Source organism: Toxotes jaculatrix, chromosome 1 (assembly GCF_017976425.1).
Source record: "Toxotes jaculatrix isolate fToxJac2 chromosome 1, fToxJac2.pri, whole genome shotgun sequence".
NCBI classification, from domain to species: Eukaryota; Metazoa; Chordata; class Actinopteri; family Toxotidae; genus Toxotes; species Toxotes jaculatrix.
In genome coordinates, this window is record NC_054394.1 from 21,057,506 (window position 1) to 21,071,306 (window position 13,801).

Below are 13,801 nucleotides of genomic sequence, written 5' to 3' on the forward strand. Positions count from 1 at the left end.
TCCTTTTTCCAGAGACATTCCTTTTTTGGATTGGCTGCAACAGACCATAGGCCATAGTTCTCAGTGTAGCACAAGGCAGAGGACATAGTGGAAAATTATCTAAACAATTTCAGGAAGCTGGCTAGTCTGTTTGTCATGGTGTGTCCCCCACACCATATATAGCAAATTTCAATCACAATCTGGGATGTTATGAAACACATAGGCATGGATACGTGTCTTTATGTTTCTTCTGGTGTCACCTTGTTTTAAGCTCAGGAAATATTCATAAAGGTTCATAAAGCCATGGACATAAATCAGCTTATTAACTGTATCTGTGGAGAAACAAGTAAATCAATAGTGTTGATCAAATATTTGACATAATATGGTTTAGGTCTACATAAGCTGCTTCTAGTCAACTGTTTTTTTTTTTTACAGTTCCTAATTGGTTATAAGGAAAAACCACTGCACAGACACACAATGCAACAGTAAAAACTTGTATGTTCGAGAGCAAACAGTACAAAACAATATGTAAAGCATAACATACAATAAAATGTCCTGATATACAAAAAATGAGGGGGCAAAGGTAAAGAATGGAGACATCTCCTCCTCTGGGTCTGTTATTTTCTACCTAAAGGCACCTCTAACATTGCAGGATAAAGGTTATGTTAGGGCAGAGGAGAGTGAAGCTTGGGTAACTGCTGGGTAAAGCTCTGTGTAACTAGAAGTCCATATGTGATAAAAATCCAAGAAAGCAAGAACAAAGAAGTGAGGGTACTTCAATAAGACACCTCTGCTAGGTCAATGATCATGAATGTTCTACCTGAATATGATTACACTACGTGATTATGCATCAGAGTTTGCAGGTCCCCTGGGATGAGGAAAAATAACCAGGAGCTAAAATTGCCACAAACTGAGTTTAAATTGACAAACTGGCAGCAGTGGATGCCTGAACAAAAGCCAAGAAATAAGAGATCTGCTTCTTTAAACATCTTTCAAATTTGAAAAAAAACTTAGAAAATATGTATTTTAATCATATGCAAGTAAAGCTAGCTCTCACAAGGAGAAACATACATAACTTGAGTAGTTGGGAAATTTAATCTATATTTATCATTGAGACCTACACAACTAATTTTGAATGAGTCGATTTGAAATGTTATTTTTCCAATAGGGGCATGAGCACGTGTTCTGGTTAATGTGACTTTATCTGTCTGGAGGCTCCCAGATGTCCAAATTCCACTAATCAGAAATAATAATATGATCATCTGTAGTGAAGGCTCAAGACTATCAATAGAGTCTCCTGCTTTCAGCTCAGGTGGATCATTTTTAACATTTTGTACATAAGTGTGCAACATTCGCTGTCCAAGGTGCTGATCCTGGGGCCGCCAGGGATGTGGGAGCTGTCAGAGGAAACTCAACATTGTCCCTCAGGTTAGGTAAACTGGTGACAAAAATTTTTTTGGCTGTAGGTGTGAATGTATCATTTTGCATTGCTGAAACAGGTGGGGCCCAGTGGGAATGAGCACCACAACAGAAATACCACTTCCCTTCACTGTACTTAGGGTGGCAGCAGAAATCTCAGAGACACATATAAAAAAAAAAAACCCAAGAACATCAAACTATGGCTGCAAGCAACTAGAGGAAATATATGTTTTCATCATGTTATGGACATGAACCTTAAACCTTAAATGCTTTAAATGCTCAAGCCTAAACAATACAACACCAAAAAACCAAAAGGCCAATAATACTATTAAATGTTACAATATACTGAGAGGTAATTATTTTGTTTGCTTGCCGTTAACATACGTAAGGGGGACAGAATGTCAGAAACAGCTCTTAATATAATCTAGTACAACACCATCACTATGACGTCAATGTTAGAACACAATTAAACTGCCACCACTATGACAATGTCAACAAAAATCAAACATTATAGGCATGATAAAAGTAAACTTTATGACAAAACAAATGGGTTGCATTAGACTGTTAGACAGGCTTATCAATATTATTTATTTTATATTATCTGTACATCACATGAGGGTGCAAGCCTGCTGGAAAAAATGCCACCTTGGGCAAGTTTTCACAGTTAGCCACATCTGTCATCTTAGAGCCTATCATACTATTGGTTGTATATGGGTGACTTAACAACTTTAAAAACATTTTGACAGAGCAACACAATTATTCACAAGTCTAGAAACCTAAATACTGTATCACTTTATCACTATTTAGGGTCACAGTTGTTGAGGTACAATGCCAAACTAGGAGATCTAATGACTCCTAATTTAATGGATGGTTGGGTGGTTGTTTGTCTCTTACTGGAATCACTGCATTTAAAACTATTACTTTTACTCACCCTGTAGCATGGAGGAGGACATGAAGATATACTGTGCCTCCTCAAGTTCTTCCTAGATGTTACCAGTGCCATTAAAAACACCAGTGCCTCCCAAGCACTTTCCTTTACATGATGTGTCACTCAGTTTTGGAGAGATCTTGTATGCTTTATGTACAGTTGCTGATATATTGTGAAGTTTCTTGTAATACTGTAATGTCTCTCCTCACTCTAGTCACCTCAAATCAAACACCATTACATCCTCAACCCCCTCACATTTTCTTCTCTTCCCTTCCCTCATGTGCTCTTTTTTTCTCACTACCACTTTCGCATAATTTATAGCAGCTCTGCCTTTGTTCCATGGTTACATTTGTTATATTTTTCAATAAAAATCTGACTGCAAAGAGGAAAACCCCAGTCCCTGTCCTCCTCTACATAAAGCTCATAAAGCCCATGTCAAGCATCCGCCCACCTCAAGGAGTCCTGAGACTGGCTCTTACACCACGGTGGTGCTGAGGAGATCCCTGGAGAAACAAGGATAGCAGGCACTTGTATCTTCTCTGAAACTATGAGCCAATAACTCAATATTTACTGTACGTGGGCAATCCAAGGCAACGATTAGTCTTTCTACCGTATTTTATAGGCTGCTTGCATTCTGAAAATGTTATCTGAAAGTAATTACAGTTTATTTATTTAATTACAGTGCTCCCAGAACTGTTTTGATGAAGTACTAGACTTTTTTTCTGTCAAAATGAAAACATTGTTCAACGTACATAAAGCAGTAACTTTAATTCTGAAGCATTAGAGAATATGTTCATGTGTGTTTCAGTTGGATTTGGGGCCACTGCATGAGCAAAACATCATGGATGCAGAGGATTATCATCTGCACTGCAAGGTAATCACATTATCAAGCAGCAATCTGTGTGTCAAAGTGATGTGAATGGCATTTTTATTTACCTTGAATGTTCTAAACCTTTGCAAATAAAGTGATTTAGAAGGGAGAGTAAAGCATTGTGGGGATCTGATTTGGAGGCAATGAGTGACAGCTGGGGAAGAACTGATTGGACACTGAAAAAAATGGGAAGGGAGGGACCTCTACTGTGTGCATGAGTCATCACTCTCCACCCCCACCCCCCCAGCCAAACTGTCTGTTTTTGTCTTGCAGGTTGGAGATTTACTGAGCTACATTTTCTCTGCTGGAAAGATTCATTTTCGCATAAAACTGAATGCAGGTTGTAACAAGCAAATTATAGTGAGTAAAATGATGAGTCAAATTTGCAGGAGCATTACAACAAAGGTCCAGTGACTGTTAAAAATGTCTTTACAGTTAGTGCAAGATATCCTAAATATAAACTTATGTGTTTAATTAAAACAACATCAGTGTTTAATGTTAATGTTCATTCTAACACTGACATACATCAGGAGGGTGCTGAGTCTGCTAAAACACAGTTACACTAGGATACATTTTTGACATTTTACTTTAATAGCATGTCAGGCTTAAACTATTAAGTAACTAAGGATTTAATAGCTTGAAATTTATGAAAAATTACAACTACCTAATCTACAAAACAGATTTTTTTTAATACTCATATAGCATAGTGGCACCAGGATACACATCCTGACATCAGCAAAGACTCCAGCCTCACTTCTGTGCTCTGTAGCTGTGGGAGACAGCCGTTCATGATAATCAAATCTTAATTGTCAAAGCTGAGCTGGTATTTGAATATTCTAGAGGGGTACATTTCTGCATTATTTGTCATTTTGCTTTAAAAAAAAAATCTCAGATATTATTATTATACTCTGTTAGTTATGAGCCAAAGAGAAGCTTTGGCAGAATTAATGCTGCAATATTGAGGTCTCCATCCACAAAAAATTGTGTTTCGCTTGTTGTTATTTTACTTGGATGTTTGACCTTCACTGTGCAGAATGATGTATGTGCAGAGTTTGACACTGGAGGGGCTGTTTTCACATTCATCTGTTGAAGGTGGAAAGTTTGTCTGTGCTCACCTTAAAACTAAGTTTAACACATGCACCTACGAGAACAATTTAGTGACATCACAACTGGTGTGGAAGCCAATCGTGGCTCAGTATTCAACTTATAACAAGCGTGTTAGGGAAACATGAATCCTCTAGTGCACACAGACTGACTGAGAAGGGGTAGATGTAATTCTAAGAATTTTTACCAAAGTAATTGAACTTTTTTGTGGATAAATCACATCAGATAGAAATTATTATTTCAAGCAGAACATTTTAAGTATCTTAAAACATGTCTCGAGTGGATTTTTAATATGGTAGGTATGCTCGCTTAATGCTATCATAATCCATCATAACCTAATTTTGCAAGACGCTGGTCAGTAACCTGCGCACACTATGCACTTGGACAAAAACAAGGGGAGGTGCAGGAAAGCACTCTTGTCTTAACAACACACATGGTCAGCACATGATATGTATCAAAACACCCATTATTTTATATGTAAAATCACACAGTGGAGTCTTAATGTACATTAAGCACAGACTTTATCACATTTGCTCCCTGAATGAGCACATACCTTGACTTCTTACGCTGTCTGTATGACGCAGTTGGTGTACTGTCATGAGACATGACGTTGTGTGTGCTGAATGTCAGACAAGACATCACATACCACCATATTATGTAGTTCAAGAATCTGCAGCCAATCTTTCACAGCAGTATACTGTAAAAAAAGAATAATAAGCTACTTATTTGTATTTTCTGGACTGCTGCTCTGAGGACAAAGGCACAGTGATGTTTAGGCAACAAAACATTCTTGGTTGCAATTAAATAATGGTTACGTTTAGGAAACTACAGCTACTAGGGTAAGGATAAGGAAAGCTCACCTTCAAAGGTAAAATAAACCAACGCTGAGTTTGAGTAGGAGAGGAAATGCAAACCCTGGATGACATTTTGCTGCCCTGTATATCACTCTACCTCTAGCTTTGGCACTGAATGTAAACATAAGCTGCTTTAAGCAGTGTGAACTTCCAGTGCTGTCTTTTTTCTTAAGAGGACCGTCTGGACTGAAAATGGAAACTTCTCGTTTTCAGTCTGGTTGTCTGACCTCTTACGCTGTTATTTTGACATGCTTACAAATTGCAGTTGTTAAAATACAAAATATAGACTGCTAACTTCCAGTGGATAGGAAGCACCACAAGCTGTGACAGAAATGCCAAAAGGTTATTTCTTTGTTTTAACAGGAAACAAGAAATAAGGTCAAATATGATGCAGTGGATCTATTCAAAATGATTACGTGCTTCATTGGTGCCTGCTCTGAAAGATTTCTCTTAAGTGTGACATTACTGTCAATACAGTGTGCCAAGGAAACAATGCAAACTATATAAAGCCCAAGAGAAAACAGACGTGAAACTGAAAAGAGGGGGCGGAATCATCTAACTATATTCACAAAATGTAAAGAAGCGTCAGGAAAGATGGCTTTCTCTCCCGAAGGTGAATTTCATGGTACTAAAGGAAGACAAAAGAAGAACAGGGCCAAGTCCATTAGGGAGTGCAAAGAGGAGTCAAGCTAAATGAAGGCCTCGTTGTGGAAGGCATGGTAATAGGGAAAAGACATCTAAAGGCATTTAAGAAGATGCTTCCAGTAGTTTGAAGACTGGGTTGACAATACAATATGAAATGAAAGGAAGTAGGGAATGGGGTGGGGGCAGTGGAGATGTCGTGGGGGAGGGGTAGGTTCAGAGGGAAGCTTCACAGAGCAGTGTTTTGTGCTGATTTTTGATAAAGTTTCCCTGGGCCTTTCCATGACTGGCGCTATCATCAGTCCACCAATGTTTTGTACTTACAGTACTTGTTAAAAAGAGGTGGAGGCACTGTAAATGCCACAGAGTACATCACATTTGTATAGAGACATATTGTAGGTATATCAGTACGCCTTGCATTGTTTTCTTTTTTCCTTATTGATTGAGTTTTTGAGGAAGAATTATTTTGCCCTAACCAATAAATAGTAAGTAATATCACTATAAGCTGTAGTTGCTGAGAACAGATGACAAATGTCCTGTGTTTTGAACAAATATGTCGACTTACAACAGCCAGTGTAGGTGTGTCTTATCCACGCTTCTTGTTATTTTTGTTTTTTTATGTGACTGTATTGCTGACTCTGGCACAGGAAGATGACGTTCCCATTCACTCCTACAAATTAGAGATGTGGGCAGAGATTCAGAGATCTGCAACCAGGCTAAACAGTATTAATGTTTAATGGTCTACAAATCTCATTTTTCTCACAGTCTACATGGTCACACTGTCCATCCCCCAGCTTAAGGTGCTAGCACAGAGAGTCTAGCTCCTAAAGGTGGAAGTGACCAAAGGTCAGACTTTGAGCTGCCACTCAGACAAATGACCATCAGCCAGCTCCAGGTTTTCAATCTCTGACATCAGTCTTTTTAGCCTTTGGGGAGTAGTGGTCAGCCTTAGGAGCCTAGGCTGCCTGGAGGGTACATAAGCTTGTGTGTGAGTGCTATGTCTCAGCATGACACTGCTGATACAGTGAGGGTGAGATTTACTACATCTAGCACTGCTGTCAGTGTGCATATATTTCCTTGAGCTACTCATCAGCAAGAGGTGAAGATGCTATGAGTCAAAGTACATCTGACCTCTGAAGCACGAAGTTTACGGCTGGTGTACTGACAAGAGTCTGCAGCAAGCTTTGTGGTACTTAATGTGAGAACTGATGCAATGGTCCTCAGAAAGACTGTGCCCATTGTAATGTTCAAAAAGAACAAAGGCATTTAAGAGATTAATCTTAAGCAAGGTGTTTATAATATACTTTATATAAAATCAACGAGCCCAAGCAGCGTCACTCTAGTTAAAATGTGGAGGTAGACATGGTGTAGGAACAATGAGAGGGAAGTGAGGAAACTTCTGTTACTTGTTTAGGTCAGTAGTGTCATGTAGTGTCAAGCGGACATGCTCTTCCCTGCCAAATTAGTCAGGAAACTGAGTAGGCAAGGAGTGGGAGCGCCCCAGCTGAGAACAACAGAACTTCATCTGGATGCTGCTGGGAATATAGATAATGTTGGTTACACCGATAAGGTCAGTGCAACTGACTTTTATCAGAAGAGGTGCAACGGCAGTTTAATCATTTCATCATTTGGATGCAGGAACACATGCAAGATCAGTAAGAGAGTATACATGGCACTTGTTTTAAATTGCCTTCAGTCTAAACTGGCCACGAGACCTGGGTTTATAATAGTGTTTGGAGGGACTTCACAACTGAAAAGTGTACAAACAACAATCATTTTCTATTCCATCTCGATGATCAGATAAAAAGCAGAATTATCCCCATTTGTTAGCTGTATGTAAGCAGTGCTCAAAAATGGGTTTTGTGATTTGGGCCGCACCTTTGATGACGCTACACAGAAAGCAGAACTCTTTCATCTACATCATCACATCACCACACATATTACTGCTTGCCGTATGACAGTCTGTTAGTAATATTCTTAGGCGTGGTTTAGGCTTTTACAGTAGAAAGTAGTGATGCAGCAAAATGAGATTGCTGTTAAAACACCATCTAATGAAAGAGAGGAAGCAGGTCTAACATGACAAACCATTTACTGCAGCAAGGTATATAAATTCCCCCTTCACCGATTTGTACTAAGAATGCACCAGTTAATGGTAAAGGCATCAAACTCAGTTTAAAAACAAGTGTAAAATGCACTGTGTGCATGTCAATTTAATTATTTTCTTCTCTTTTTAAGAAGTCATGTTAATTTCTTTACATGTTAAACAAAAGAATATCTGAACATTGATGATAAATCACCCTTTCTGCAAGTATAAATCTGCTGAAAATAAATGTGTTTTTTGCATTCAGATCATTTTCATAGTCTAACAGTATGACAAGAAGTGGAACCATTTCATAAAAGCCAGCATTGATCATAAAAATAAGAATTAAAATCACACAGTAAATCTAGATGATATCTAAACAATAACAGTGATAAACAATAAGTGGACTAAATGACAAATGTTTTATTATATAATTAGCCTGAACATATTTAAAAGAAAGACCACCGAGATAATGCAGTTGGACCTCACGCAAACATCAATTGAATATGTGTTGCAGGAATGAGTCATCTCAATCCAGCTGTATCTGATTAGCATACCCACACTCGCACACCAGGAACAAATGTAAATACTGCAATAAAACCTGCTGTAATAGTATCAGTTCGGCATTGAGGATGGGTTTCAGTTTATTTTTACTAAATTTAGCAAAATTGGGTGCATGTGAGCATAGAGTTATACAATTTCAATAATTATTATTAAATCTATATGCAAATATAACTCTTAGTAATTGATGTTGTACCAGCACAGTCTCCCTCGATTCACTACTCTGCCATACACCATTATTTAATGTTATGTGGATGCATCAGTTGTAAAGGTTTCTTTTTCCCTCTCTTTCTCTTTTTCTCTGTCTCTCACTCAAACACACACACACACACACACACACCCACAAACACACACACACGCTCAATGTTGTTATGGCAAATTCAATCTAATATTAATAAAGTGCAACATTTGGGAAATTATTTACTTTTAGAGGAGCATTTAAGCTTTATTGGACAATATACGGCACCCTAAGGTGTAAGATACAGCTTTGTAAGCAATAGCAAAACTGAATGGTGAGCAAATATAGTTCAGAGGGTGGAAGGGAGGTTTACTTGAGCTAAGGTATAATAGACACCATTTACTCAGGTAGGCGAAAGAAAGCTTACTTTATTTGTTTAAGTTGTTGTTCAGGTGAACCTGAAGCTGAAGAATGTGCTAGATGAAAGGGCTAAAACAACTCTACAGGACAGCGTGGTGAAGCACTCACAAAGGGGTTGTCTGCTCAGCAAGGCTGAACGATTTGGCGCTCTGTAGACTGAGGCACCCCATTTGGCTAATGAAGTCCCAGACTGTCTTCACACCACACCCCCACCCACCGCTCCACTATGAAATGTTCTACTCATGAAAGTAATGAGGCAGGGAGGGAGAAAGACTCTTCTGGCCACTGATAACCTCAGACTAAACTTGCAACCTTACGAGACAAGGGCCTAATATCTGGCCGTCAATCAGCCCCAGCATCCCTGGCTGGAGTGTTTAATTACAAGGATCAATTATTTACCAGCCTCCTCTTTCACTAGTCAGTGCTCCCAAAAAAGGAGTGTAAAGAAAAAAAAAGAAAAAAACATTGTCAGGACCCAGAAAAATTTGTGGTGGCAAATTTAGAACAGAGAAAACAGTAAGTAGCTTGCTCCAGATAATACAGATAGTATTTATTCTGTACATTGTGTATGACAGATAAGTTTGTGTGGACTTTTTAAAGTATAAGTACACCAATTCCAATAGGTATTGCCAGAGTAGCATAAATAAAATGTCATTCTGAAGCATATGTAAATTTATGTAACTTAAAAATCACACTTCAGTACTTACACATATATATCTGATTAGAGAAAATAAAAAATAGTAAATAAAAGATTACAGTAAATCCCTGGAATATTCATAAAATACATATGTACACTTACAGCAGCTATGAAACTAAAATCAAAATAAATAAAACTTCATTTTTAAATTGCCTGTCTTAACTGTTAAAAAGTTCCTCACAAAAAGACACAAAAGTAAAATCTTGAGGATGCAACTACTGTGACTTCCTGTGCTTTATATTTACTCCTAAAGCCATTTCTTGAATTCAGCTGTATGTCCCAAACAGCATCTACAAGGCTTTTAACTAATTTGAAGAGACAAGATCATATTACCCCTTTCCTTGTATTCACAACAGCGCTTCTCGTGGCTGATGCTGGGAATATAAGTCAGCACAGACAAAGTCACAAAAAAGGACCTTTTATCTAACTGCACATTTTTCAAAAAGACCAGAAAGAGAGTATATATCCCACAAATTTTAATTTTCAGTTGCTCCCTGTCTGTTTTACAATAGAGGTTTTATAGATTACATATTAAGTTTCCAAATAGTCTTGCACAACACTCCCTTTACTGTAGACTTAGAGAGTCATTTCTCACCTCAGCTGGCCCAAAATTCAGCTTTGAGATTTTAAAATAATTTAACAAGACAAAATCACATTAACCCTATACGTGCCCCCTTTCACAAGCCGGAACACTCAGTACCTGGTAAAAAAAAAAGATCCTACGCTCACATTAGCACTCATTGACACTGATGCATTTTTCCTCCCTGACAGCCCCCATAAGCTATATATTCCTCAAATCCACCTGTGCTCACCACTGCAAAAACCACATTTAATGTAAAAATGAGAGATAAAACAGATGGTAACTTCTTAAGTACTTCACGCAAGACCACTGCACACCACCTTTCCCACTCTGCTTTCTATCTTGCATCTAAAAATGCAAAAAGGAGAACGAGGAAAAAAAAAACACTGAGAAGTAGCAGCTGGTGGAGTGTTTTGTGGTCATCTATCCATAGAACAGAGTGCCTCTTCATGTGTCCGAATTACAGCCAGCCAAATAACCCAAATAACAGGGGAAGTGAAAAATGCAGCACTCAACTAAGTCTGCTGTGGTTCAGGGCCTTAACAAGCTACAACACCTGTGATTTGTGGTTTGCCTGTTTTGCTGTATTTTTGTGCTAGATTTTCATTGTCATCATGAGTCTAGCCTGGTTCGTGCTATTTATGGTGTGCAAGCTCCTCATCGACGACCACCTGCCTTCTACATAAGATGGCATTAATGCTTCTGTTACGTTAATGATGATCCCAGACTTAAAATTACAGTGCTTTGGTAGTCCTAAGAACAGTGTACACTTTTATGAGTTCTTTACTTTTTTACTATTGTTGCCTTTGGATTTGCATGATAAAGAGTTAAGAGTATCAGAATTTACGGAGTGATGTTAAAAATATATTTAAATACAGAAACAGAAAACACAAACAGAACAGACAGAAACCAATTCTGACTGTGAACAGGGTGAAATGTGCATGTGAAAATTCCTAAGAACCTAATTACATTGTATGTATGCCCAAAAAAAAACTGTTTAACTTGACCTATAAATTATAAAACTACGTCATACATTCAACATCAATGCTAACATATCCTCAAGTCAATTTTTAATCAGTTGTTAGGAATAATGAACCTTCTTTTGCATCAGCAGATGACATAGATATAACTTTATGCATTAACTGAGGACAAAAATTACAAAGTCTAATATTAAGCTCTCCAACTAATATTTATTTGTCTAAATCTGATCAAAAATAAGTTGACTGTTGAAAGACTCTGATATTGATCCAAAAAAGTAGATTTAACACTTATGGCCTCATTAATTCCACAAGGGGGAGTGTGTTGAGACTGAAATGTAAGAGCAGGCAGCTCGTTTCTCCTTCCACAGCAGCCCAGGGTTTCTCCCCTGGACTCTCAGCTGATGGCTCATTAATCTATTCTAGAGGAGGTCCCCTACACAAGCAGTCTGCGCCAGTGGAGGACTCCTCATGCTTCGTCCTTTTCAGCACAACTGTTTTATTTAACTATGAGTATAACCGAATTAAAGAGGTTGCTTCCTGAAACATTTCCATTAAGAAAACCTAAACCCAAAATTGTGAATTTATTAGTATTTCACAGTGGTGGCAGCAAAGTTTAAAAACTCCATTTAAACTGAATTCACAGATTTTCTGTTGTTTACAGAGGTTACAGATTCTTCCACCTCCACCAAGCAGCTCTATATGGATCTCAGCTCATTGTCTTGGTTTGGCGAACTGCATAGATGAGTCTTTTCAGCTCTCACCGATCTCCCTAGATAAAAATGAGCAGTCACTCCCAACTCTCAAGTGCAAACACCTCTATCTGGTGCACAATTTAAATAACAAATTCTATAAAAGACTAGGACAATATTAAAGGAAATATCTGGTTACAACTTGGCTTTTATTTTTGTAGCTGAATGTCAACGCTGTACCATTATTCACCAAAGTAAACTGTGATAGATGTTTACATTGGACAGTTTGGGTATAAATTATACACTTCACCTTCATTTTCTGTCCAAATATTCTTCAAATTTTTTCAATAACAAAAATGAGACTAAAACTACAAAAATTAGACAACAATTGAAAACAAGACCTATGATGAAATGTACTTCATCAAAATATATTATAAATTATACATTTAATTGCTATCTATCCAAAAAATGTTCAGACATTTCACTCAAAACTGCAAATGTCAGCTCATTGAGGCGCCAGAGGAAAAGTCATTAGGATAAACTGTCTGGGAACCATAAACGTCTTTACAAACTTTTGTGCCAATCAATCTAGCAGATGTTGAGAAATTTGACAGAATAAGCAAAAACTTTTTACTGTTGGTGGCACAAAAAGAAAAGTCAGGGGATCATCAAAGGAGCAGAAATTCCCTGGCAATCCATATGAGAGATTTCTCAGTGTGGACCAAAGCGATGGGAAAACTGACCATCATTACTATCCCTGGGGCATTACATGTAGTGTGGCTAAAAATCAGTCCCCATTCTACGTTTTAAGTCATGTTGCAGGATGCTGCTTCATACAAAAACACATCAAACCAAGGAAGAAAACCATTCAAGTCAGTTACTACTGAGCTGTGTACTGTGTCTTTGTTAAGTGAATGAAAACTTTCAGGGAAAAACTACGACAAACTATCGAGCCAGATCCAACAAGCATGATGGCCATTTGTAAAACTGAAAATATAGTGTAAGCTACCAGTGCAAATTAGCTACCTGCATACACATTTACAGCCAGATGTCCTGTGTGGGAGGCAGCAGGGCACTAAAAGCCTCCATTTACACACTTTAACTGCAGTATTTGCTCTGACACCCATCATTGCATAAGCGCTCCATTCATACATACTCTGCTTCAGCTGACAAGAGTAATTACATATTGGTGATTATTTTACAATAGCCATTCATATAATTAATCTCTGCCCTCAGTGATTTCAGTGAACATTTGTCTGATATTAAGAGTAGCTTTTCTTCCTAACAGCAACTGATCGGTTAGTGACACCACCACTTAACCACCACAAATATGACTGCTTAAATGGCAGCTCTGTCAGATGGTTATGTCAGAATTCAGATTTCCAGTTGCCTGAGAGTGACAGAGAATGTGGCTGTCCCTACAGAGTTATAAGTTAGCTGTATGAATGCGTATTATGACAACGAGTAAAAACCCTAATAAGTTTGTAATGTTGCTGTGGTTATAACACAGCCAGTCAAACGGCAACAGTACACATGTTTCATTAGATAAATAGACAAATTAACAGACATGTGCAGTGGAGCAACATTTAAAGCACGACTTCTGAATGTAACCATGTAACATTCCCACAGAATGTCACACTAAGTGAGGTCTACAGCATGCACCGTACAAAAAAAACAAAATCTATCAAACTGTTTTTAATAGCATCTGATTGGCAAGCTGTCTTGGGACAGTTGGCAAATGGGCGGGCAGCGGAGGAGTTTAGAGGTGCTAAAGTTCAGGCAGGAGCGACGCAGCACCCTGTGTCCTGCCAACAGCCTT

At 38.1% G+C, this 13,801-nt stretch overlaps 1 protein-coding gene across 3 annotated transcripts in view; it reads right to left on the bottom strand.

The window, feature by feature from the left end:
- Positions 1 to 13,801, bottom strand: part of mettl15 (methyltransferase like 15) — a 40,057-nt gene that overhangs the window by 23,537 nt on the left and 2,719 nt on the right. The window lies entirely within an intron of this gene.